Source organism: Malaya genurostris, chromosome 2 (genome assembly GCF_030247185.1).
Source record: "Malaya genurostris strain Urasoe2022 chromosome 2, Malgen_1.1, whole genome shotgun sequence".
In the NCBI taxonomy this organism is placed as follows: Eukaryota; Metazoa; Arthropoda; class Insecta; order Diptera; family Culicidae; genus Malaya; species Malaya genurostris.
Window position 1 is genome coordinate 268718159 of NC_080571.1, and position 11017 is coordinate 268729175.

Genomic DNA, 11017 nt, shown 5'->3' on the forward strand with positions numbered 1-11017 from the left:
CACTATTGATTTATTGGGTTGCCGGAACGGTATATCACAGTCCATTATGTGTTTACTTATATTGATTATGAACACACTGATGCTTTGGTGGTGAGCTCACTTCATCCGCGTTCCTTGTCGCCATTTTGTTCAAGTAGCGACTCGTCAGCAATGCTATTGTTTTTCATTAGCTCATATCTCATTGCAAACGTAAATTGTGTTGTAATCTTATCATCAACTGCTTTTTTTTTTTTTACAAGGTGAAATGCATTTACGCACGGAGTGTGGGACTCTACACAGGACTACCCAACTGTTGATTGGAACTACCCACTAAAACACCTTGGATCTCCAACCCTACCTCCCCGGCACCACCGCTAGGTATTACTTCGGGGTGGAAGGCTATTGGTGCTCACAGCACCCTCCCCAGTTTTATGCAGAATGGGGATCAGCATCCTGCTCTCGAGGGATCGACCAGTTGGATGACGAGGTCGGTCCAGTGATGCCGGCTGGAGGGTAACTTCCGGTTCACTGGCGCCTCGACGACCCAAAACTGATGCTACGTCGCGGAACTACTCGACTAGTCTCCGCCAAAAGATCTAGTCTACACCGACGGAGGGTTCCCCGACGAGGGAAGTCCTCCCGAACCGACGCTTACGGTACGCGTCTACGACCCGACCGAAAGGATGCCTAAGTCGATCCAATGATTCCGGTTGGAGCGTGGCTTCCGGTTCACTGGCGCTCAGACGATCCTATCGGTATCACGCGACGATCTACTCATCTAGTCCCCGACAAAGGATCTAGACTACTCCGACGGAGATTTCCCCGGCGAACGAGAATCTCCCGACACCGAGTCTCTTACGCCACACGGGACACCCGATGGAGTGCCGAGGTCGGTCCCGCGATTCCGGTTGGAGCATGGCTTCCGGTTCGCTGGCGCCTCGACGACTCGAATCGGTGTTGTGGCGGCTACTCGACTAGCCCCCGCCTAAGGATCTAGCCTACACCGACGGAGAGTTCCCCGACGAAGGAGGCCCTCCCGAAACCGACGCTTTCGATTCCCGTCAACGCCCGACCGAGAGGATGCCTGGGTCGGTCCAGTGATTCCGGTTGGAGGATAGCTTCCGGTTCACTGGCGCCCCGACGATCCTAGCAGTTTTACGTACTACTCGTCTAGTCCTCAACTGCTTATTTTAAGTCGTATGTACGCGAAATGGCATTGTAAGGAATCGCATATCCATCGTGCCCGCACATATTCTTCCTAAACATGCTGTTTCGATGCTTGGTTTAGTGTTTATATGACCAAATTCGTTTTCTTCGGGACGTCAGAAAAGACATTGCGCTTCGGCGCAACATAGAAAAGGGTTTTGCAAATAGCGTTAACTTTACGTCTGTTTAGCGGTTCAAATTGAACCTTTTGTTTTTGCACTAAGCAGTTCAATTTGAACTGCTCTGCACTGACGAGTCGAAGACGAAACGTGAAGAAAAGCAACTAGGAATCTTTCCAATGATAGGGTTTGGAACCCCTAGGAGATTGATAGTACCTTTTGCAACGCGATTCTGAATTTCGTTCAAATCGGAATATTTCGATCGAATGCAAAGTTTTGCATTCAGTAACTCGATCGAGTTTGAGTTCTCTATACAAAAGCATCACTCGATCGAAATAAAGAATGCAAATTTTCGCATTCGATCAAAATAATCCGTTTCGAACAAATACAGAGTACGGGTGATTATTTTTCTCTGGACATGACCAGCCCAGATGGCGCGTGGAATCCGGTAGGAAAAATAATTATCAAGAATAGATTCACTGGGTTCCTGCTTCCACATCGTAAAAGGCGACAATTACAAGAGTTTCTTTTTTTACCTATTTTTATATATATAAAAAATAGGTATAGAATTCGCTCAAACTTTCGAAAATTTTTCCGAGGCCCGGAGGGCCGAATGACATATACCAATCGATTCAGCTCGACGAACTGAGCAAATGTCTGTGTGTGTGTGTGTGTGTGTGTGTATGTGTGTGTGTGTGTGTGTGTGTCTGTATGTGTGTTGTCAACTAAGAGGTCGAGATCTCAGAGATGGCTGGACCGATTTTCATCAAACTAGTCGCAAATGAAAGGTCTCCCCGTCACCCAAAACGCTATTGAATGGTTTTGAGATCGGATGTTTACTTTTTGAGTTATACAAAGTTTTATGTCAAAATTTTCAGTTTTTTGACAGTATCTGTCACAATTGACCTTGAAAACAGAATATGTTTTTAGACTTAGATTCCGCACGGTAATACCTATCCAACAAGCCATAGATTGTTAAAATCCGTCCATTTTTAACGGAGATATCGAAATTTTTCTGTAAGCGACTTTTCCCCCTATTCCAGCTGTAGGAGTTTTGAGCGCTGTATGACAAAGAAATGCTTGGGAGCAACGAAAAACACGATTTTTTATACTGTTACATACAATTGTTTCTAAGAACCAAAAGGATTGTGTACAGCATTCTTTTTCATGACATTTAGCCTCGGACCGATTTTGGCACGGCTCGTTTTTGGCAACATAATCGTTCGAATATGACATATATAAACCAGATGATGGCAGAATTTTTTTTAATTATTTTGTTTTAAACTACTTACAGCAATAAATGCTGGAACAACATAACATCCATATACCATTCGAATCAGTTCGTCGAGATCAGCAAATGCGTGTGTGACAAATAACTTCAATTAATTTTCTCGGAAAATTTCTTTTCTACAAATTCAGATTCATACGAAAAGTCGTATGCTCCCAAACAAAGTTCCTGCATTATGTTTGGTTCCGACCTCTGGTTTCGGAACTACAGGATGATATGTGAAACGAAATCAAAATTGTGTAACTCATTTTTCTTGAAGATGGCTGAACCGATCTAAGATGCAAATGAAATCTAAGAATCATCTAAGATTCAAATGAAAAGTTTCAAAGTTCTATAAAACATCTTGCTTTTCAGTCAGATCCAACTTCCGGTTTCGGGGATTGTATAAAAATGTCTATTCCACATAATTTAATCAGGTTTATCGGGTTAGCAGATTTTGATAGTCGATAAAAAAATTAACTTTTTTCAGTTTTAGTGGTATTCAGTTGTCGATCAGAAGGCACCTAAAAATTTAATTCGTGCTATGATCTCTCAAAGATGTCTTAACTGATTTTCAAATGTTTTGAAACAAATGTAAAGTGTACAGCTACTCAGGTGGATTTATCTGACTTCGGCCATACCGCTTTTAGAATTCCGGTTCCAGTATAAAATCGTTTCTCAAAGCTCAATCGTTTTCTCAAAAAAAGCCTAATCAAATTTCAGAAACAAAAATTTTAATTAAAACAAACTTATATACAAAAATTTATTATTTTATCCAATTATGACTTCCGGTTCTCGAATTACATGATGATGAATTTTTAAAATTCAAACCGATATAGAAGATGACAATCCCGAAAAGCTTCAAAGTTGAACTCAAAACTGTTGTAATTTATTCGTCATATGGCCATACGAATCGGTTTGGGTTATGCTGGTTCCTGAATACCGGCTCTGGAAGTACCTTAAATTACCGTAAACTCTAGAGTGGAACTTACATATCATGGCATGTTTAATCGATTATCACACTTCTAGATTCAAATTCGATCCGATTTGCAGTTTCGACATTACAGAGTAATGAGTGATTAGAATCTCAAATTGTCGCTTAAAACGAGGGTCATTAAAATAATGTCATGAAAACTTAAACACCGAAGAATATTCATGCAAAAAACACATGCGGATTGATAAAAATAGGTATCATCTCACTGCTAGGTGGATTAAACACGTTTTTCCTTCAGTTATCACATTTTTTCAACGAAGAAGGTGTTACGTATCGAACTTGAGATTTAAAGTGAATAAATATATATTTTTTCTCGGTAATCGACTGCCCAGAACAACCAATATAACCTATTAACCATTTTGACATTGTTTGACCATGTTGACTGTTGTTTGGTGATGTGAAATGTGGTTCAATGCATACGACACTGGTCTCACAAGCCATTTGTCGGCCAAATTTCACGGAAGGAATGTAATGCCAGGTTGAATATATATATATATATATATATATATATATATATATATATATATATATATATATATATATATATATATATATATATATATATATATATATATATATATATATATATATATATATATATATATATATATATATATATATATATATATATATATATATATATATATATATATATATATATATATATATATATATAGAGAGAGAGAGAGAGAGAGAGAGAGAGAGAGAGAGAGGGATCCATATTAAATTACCAAACAAAGGACAACAGACTTCATGCGCGTCTTGATTGTTTATTATAGTTTATTATTATTTTATTTCAATTTACCACAGTCGATGTTGAACAGTCGTTCTGGAAATTTTTTCCTGGCTACCTAGAGTTTCATTGAATTAGGGCTTCAGTCTTTTTCGAGGCTACCTGAATCACTAACAGTCTTTTTGAAGACTAACAATTAGTCAGCCTTTCTCAAGGCTATACAAAGAGTGATATTAAAGTGACTAAGTGATACAAAGAGTGATATTAAAGTGACTAAGAAATTAATCAGCCGTTTTGCCTTTCTCATATAGAAAGGTTATGCAATCACTGTGAAAACCGACTTTTGAACCGAGGCCCGGAGGGCCGAGTGTCATATACCAGTCGACTCAGTTCGTCGAGTACGCAAAATGTCTGTGTGTGTATGTGTGCGTATGTGTGTATGTAACGTTTTTTTTTGTACTAACTTTTCTCGGAGATGGCTGAACCGATTTTCACAAACATAGATTCAAATGAAAGCTCTTGTGGTCCCATACAAAATTCCTGAATATTATTTGGATCCGACTTCCGGATCCGGAATTATGGGGTAAAAAGTGCAAAATATTGTGAAAATTAGTGCGCTAACTTTTCTTAGAGATGGCTGAATCGATTTTCACAAACTTAGATTCAAATGAAAGGTCTTAAGGTCCCTTAAAAATTCCTGAATATTATTTGGATCCGACTTCCGGTTCGGGAGTTATGGGGTAAAATGTGCAAAAAAAAGAAAATATGTCTTCTAACTTTTCACATAGATGGCGCGACCAATTTTCACAAACTTAGGTTCAAATGAAAGGTCCTGTGAACCCATGCGTTATTCCTGATTTTCATGCGGATCTCCGAATCCGGAAATATAGGGTCAAACAAACCGATATCGGTTATTCTTCTAGGAATTGAAGAAAATTTTTTTTTGCCCTTCTCATATAGAAAGGTTATGCAATCACTGTGCAAACCGACTTTTGAACCGAGGCCCGGAGGGCCGAGTGTCATATACCATTCGACTCAGTTCGACGAGCACGCAAAATGTCTGTGTGTGTATGTGTGTGTTGTCAACTGAGAGGTCGAGATCTCAGAGATGACTGGACCGATTTTGATCAAACTAGTCGCAAATGAAAGGTCCATCACCCAGAACGCTATTGAAAGGTTTTGAGATAGGATGTTTACTTTTTGAGCTATACGAAGTTTTATGTCAAAATTTTCAGTTTTTTGACAGTATCTGTCACAATTGACCTTGAAAACAAAATATATTTTAACACTTAGATTCAGCACGATGATACCTATCCAACAAGCCATAGATTGTTAAAATCCGTTTATTTTCAACGGAGATATCAAAATTTTTGTGTAAGCGACTTTTTCCATTATTCCAGCAGTAGAAGTTTTGAGCGCTGTCTGGCAAAGAAATGCTTGGGAGCCACATAAAACACGATTTTTTAAACTGTTACATACATTTGTTTTTAAGTACCCAAAAGACTGTGTACAGCATGATATTTTGCCTCGGACCGATTTTAGCACGGTTCGTTTTTGGCAACATAATCATTCGAATGTGACATATGTAAACCAGATGATGGCAGAATTTTCGAGTTGAAAGCAATTCCATAATTATATTCATTTAAACTACTTACAGCAATAAATGCTGGAAGAACATTACAGCCATATACCATACGACTCAGTTCGTCGAGATCAGCAAATGCATGTGTGACAAATAATTTCACTCAATTTCCTCGGAGATGGCTAAACCGTTTCCTACAAACTTAGGTTCATATGAAAAGTAGTATACTCCCAAACAAGGTTCCTGAATTACGTTTGGATCCGACTTCTGATTGCGGAACCACAGGATGATATGTGAAACGAAATTAAAATAATGCAATTAATTTTTCTCGTAGATGGCTGAACCGATCTAAGATTCAAATGAAATCTAAGAATCATCTATGATTCAAATGAGAGGTCCTAAAATCCTATAAAACATCTTACTTTTTAGTCAGATCAGACTTCCGGTTTAGCAGATACAGGGTGATTAGTATGAAAATGTCCATCGCACATAAATTAATCAGGTTTATCGGGTTTGCAGATTTGGATAGTCGATTACCAAATAAATTTACTTCAGTTTAAGCGGTATTCGTTTTTGGATTCGGAGTGTACCCCAAAATTTTAATTTGCACTACAATTTCTCAAAGACGTCTACATACTCCTCAGGTGAATTCAACTGATTTCGGCTACACCGATTTCAGAATTCCGATTCCAGTATCGAATCGTTGCTCAAAGCTCAATCATTTTCTCAAAAAGGCCAAATCGAACTTCAAAAACAAATTAAAGGACTTAAGGTCCCATACAAAATGAATTGTATCCAATTCTGGAATTACGGATGATGAGTTTTTAAAATTCATACCTGTATATAAGATGTAAATTGTTTGGCGTATTAATTTATAGCCATACGAATCATTTTGGATTATGCTAGTTCCTGAATACCGGCTCTGGAAGTACCGTAAATAATGACGAAAAACTATAAATTGAAACTTACTTCGAAATCTCATGGAATGTTCAATCGATTGTCACACATTAAGATTGAAATTCGATACGATTTGCAGTTTTGACATTACAGGGTAATAAGTGATTAAAATCTCAATTCGCCGTTGAAAACGACGATAATTAAAATAATGTCATGAGAACTAAAACACCGAATAATATCCATGCAAAAAACACATACGGATTGATTAAAAAAGGTATCGTCTTACTGCTAGGTGGATTAATCAAGTTTTTGTACTAACTTTTCTCGGAGATGGCTGAACCGATTTTCACAAACTTAGATTCAAATGAAAGGTCTTGTGGTCCCATACAAAATTTTTCCCATATCCGACTTCCGGTTCCGGAGTTATGGGGTAAAATGTGAAAAAAAAAAAAAGAAAATATGTGTTCTAACTTTTCTCATAGATAGCGCGACCGATTTTCACAAACTTAGGTTCAAATGAAAGGTCCTGTGGTCCCATACGTAATTCCTGAATTTCATCAGGATCCGACTTCCGGATCCGGAAATATAGGGTAAAGTGTGTTAAAAATTTTATACCATCACTGAAAAGAGCAAAAAACCGTAAGAAGTTTTCTAAATCGACCTCAAATCTTTTCCAATTGATAGTTTTTATCAGTAGACGGTCAAACAAATCTATTTCGGTTATTCTTTTAAGAATCGAAGAAAAATGATTTTGAAGAATACCACAGTATTATATATGATAGTATGATTGATATGAAAAAGGCATCTTTACACCACTAGGTGGATTAAAACAGGTTTTTAAGGCTTGCTAGTCAAAGAACTATTCTTCGAAGTAATCAGTCTTTATTAAGACTACCACAAAATTAGTCTTTATCAAGACTTTTCCAAACTAGGAGTCTAATCGGTGACTAATTTAGCCTAGTTAATTTAATTTAAAATTTCATTCATTTCAAAAATGCCTGCGTCCAACCGGAAAGGCATCAAGCCTAAGGCTAAAAATAATTCAATACGGAATAAATCACAATCCGTTATTCAACATTTTTCTAATAACATTCACGATCTTATAGAATCTGAATGTAAAAATAGACAACGGACGGATTTCCCATCCATGGATTCTATGCCGTCTAACAATATTTACGAGATTCCTCCTGAATCCGATTGTAGCGACATAGAAGAAAATTCTTCAAAAATTCCCTAAATGGACGCTTGTCGTTCTGGGACGAAAGATCAATCTATGCCACCAGTGACGGTGATGATTTCCGACTTCAAAGCATTCCGTACTGAGCTTTCTACATTTCTCCCGGAAGTAAAAGTCTCATTTCAAATCGAACGAAGAGGAGAATGTCGAGTCTTGGTAGATGGATTGGAAAATTACGAACGTCTTAATCGATATTTGTCCGAAAAACTTCATACATTTTATTCATATGATATAAAATCAGACAGACCCTTCCAGGCTGTCTTGAAAGGCTTATCAAATGATCAAAGTATTGATGAAGTTAAAAATGAACTAAAAGAATTGCTTGGTTTTGCCCCTTCCCAAGTAATACTAACGAAAAAAAAACGAATGGTACTTCTAAACCACGCTCTGGAATTTCCCATGAACTTTACCTAATACACTTCAATCGTAGTGATGTAAACAATTTGAAAACTTTAGAAAAAGTACGTTTCATTTCCCACATTAAAATTCATTGGGAACATTATAAACGGCATAATCGTATTGCAAACTTAACGCAATGTCGTCGTTGCCAAGGCTTCGGCCATGGAACCAAAAATTGTCATATGGATATACGGTGTTTGAATTGTGGTAAATCGCATTCGAAAGATGTTGGTCCAATGAATGAAACCTCTGATAAATTTTCATGTTCAAATTGCGATGGAAGTCATAAATCCAATTATTTGAAATGTCCTGTCAGGGAAAAAATTTTAAACGCTCGTTCGCTTAGACAACAAGTCAAATCAACGACCTTAAATTTACAGAACATACCTGAAAATCAAAAACCCGTTACAAATGCCACGCCTAATTCTTCTAAGGCACTTATTTCTTCGAATTTAAAACAAAAAAACTTGCTTAATACACCTAGCAGTGAGATGATACCTTTTTTATCAATCCGCATGTGTTTTTGCATGAATATTCTTCGGTGTTTCAGTTTTCATGACATTATTCTAATGACCGTAGTTTTAAGCGACAATTTGAGATTTTAATCACTCATTACTCTGTAATGTCGAAACTACAAATCGGATCGAATTTGAATCTAAAAGTGTGTTAATCGATTAAACATGAATTATTTACGTTTCGCATTCAGCTTATCAGTACATTAGCAGATTATGTTGATCTACTAATGCCACCTCGCGGATCAACATAATCCGCTAAGCAGACGTAAAGTCGTTGCTACTTACAACGCACTTATTTTACACTAATTGTGCAATGTCTATTCTGACGTGCCGAAAGTAACGAAACCAATTGACGGCAATGCTGGCCGCCAACAGATAGTAGTCATTTGGGGGTTTGGAACCTCTTGGGTTTCAGTTTGTGCTAAAGTGCACATGACTAAATTGAATTATTTACGTTTCGCATTCAGCTCATGGCATTAGTAGATCAACATAATCTGCTAATGTACTGATGAGCTGAATGCGAAACGTAAATAATTCAATTTAGTCATGTGCACTTTAGCACAAACTGAAACCCAAGAGGTTCCAAACCCCCAAATGACGATTAAACATGCCTTGATATGTCGAAGTAAGTTCCACTTTAGAGTTTACGGAAATTTAAGGTACTTCCAGAGCTGGTATTCAGGAACCAGCATAAACCAAACCGATTCGTATGGCCATATGACGAATAAATTGCAATATCGCTTTGAATTTTAAAAATTCATCATCCTACAATTCCAGAATCGGAAGTCAGATAAATCTGGATTTATTTTAATTTGAACTTTTGTTTTTGAAATTCGATTTGGCTTTTTTTGAGAAAACGATTGAGCAACAATTCGATACTGGAACCGGAATTCGAAATTCGGTGTAGCCGAAGTCAGACAAATTTACCTGAGTAGCTGTATAGTTTACATTTGTTTCAAAATGTTTGAAAATCAATGTAGACAACTTTGAGGAATTGTAGTGCGAATTAAATTTTTGGGTGCCTTCCGAAACGAAAACTGAATACAACCAAAAATGAAATAAGTTTATTTGGTTATCGACTATCCAAATCTGCAAACCCGATAAACCTGATTAATTTTTGTGAAATAGACATTTTTATACTAATCACCCTGTATCTCCGAAACCGAACAAGATGTTCTATAGAATATTAAAACTTTTCATTTAAATCCTAGATGATTCTTAGATTTCATTTTAATCTTAGATTGGTTCAGCCATCTACGAGAAAAATGAGTTACACAGTTTTAATTTCGTTTCACATATCATCCTGTAGCTCCGGAACCATAGGTCGGAACCTATACAACTTTTCATATGAATCTGAGTTTGTAGAAAACGGTTGAGTCATCTCCGAAAAAAATTTAGTGAAATTATTTGTCACACACGCATTTGCTGATCTCGACGAACTGAATCGAATGGTATAGGGCTGTTATGTTCTTCCAGCATTTATTGCTGTAAGTAGTTTAAATCAATATAATTATGGAATTGCTTTGAACTCGAAAATTCTGCCATCATCTGGTTTACATATGGCATATTCGAACGATTATGTTGCTAAAAACGAACCGTGCTAAAATCGGTCCGAGGCAAAATATCATGCTGTACACAGTCTTTTTGGTACTTAAAAACAAATGTATGTAACAGTTTAAAAAATCGTGTTCTATGTTGCTCCCAAGCATTTCTTTGCCAGACAGCGCTCAAAACTTCTACTGCTGGAATAGGGGAAAAAGTCGCTTACACAAAAATTTCGATATCTCTGTTCAAAATGGACGGATTTTAACAATCTATGGCTTGTTGGATAGGTATTACCGTGCGGAATCTAAGTCTGAAAATATATTCTGTTTTCAAGGTCAATTGTGACAGATACTGTCAAAAAACTGAAAATTTTGACATAAAACTTTGCATTACTCAAAAAGTAAACATCCGATTTCAAAACCATTCAATTGCGTTCAGGGTGACGGGGAGACCTTTCATTTGCGACTAGTTTAATCTAAATCGGTGCAGCCATCTCTGAGACCTCGACCTCTTAGTTGACAACACACATACAGACACACACACA